The following is a 553-nucleotide window of genomic DNA, read 5'->3' as shown; positions in this document are numbered from 1 at the left end:
TAACTTTCAATTTCAAGAGGGAAAGAGGGAGCTGGAAAAGTACAGGCGTTGCGATTTGGCAGAGGGACGGAAAGAGGCGCCTAAGGGGTCCCGGGTCTGCGGCAGAGCATCTCTGGACACTGCGAAGAAGGCGGGAGAACCCGAGCCGGGAGGGGCAGTGGGGGAGGCTCAGCGTGGGGAGAGGAGCCCTCCACAGGGTTGTTCTCCCGGGGAGAGGTGGGCACGCTCGGTCTGGGAGTGTTGAGGCCGAAGGGCCAGCGGGCGCGATGCCCTCGCCCCCTACTCCCTAATCAGGCCGCGCGCACCCTGCCCTCGCGGGCTGAAGGCCCCCCGCATCCCCGCGCCTTCTCCCCCGGCGCCGGCGCGCAACGGCTGCCTCCCGGCAGCTCGCTCGCTCTCTCTCTTCGCCCGCTTGGCAGATCGCTGGAAGGTTCCTGGCTGCGGACTCCTTCCCAGTTTTCCTGAGCCCTTCCTCTCTTGCTCTTCTCCCTTCCTTTCAATAAAAGTCGCTGCAGTTAGGCGCCGGGCGGGTGGTCCCGAGCAAGCTCAGCTC

Source organism: Hipposideros armiger, unplaced genomic scaffold, assembly GCF_001890085.2.
Source record: "Hipposideros armiger isolate ML-2016 unplaced genomic scaffold, ASM189008v1 scaffold_340, whole genome shotgun sequence".
Lineage (NCBI taxonomy): Eukaryota > Metazoa > Chordata > Mammalia > Chiroptera > Hipposideridae > Hipposideros > Hipposideros armiger.
The sequence above is the reverse complement of the archived record's forward strand: the minus strand, read 5'-3'. Positions refer to the sequence as shown.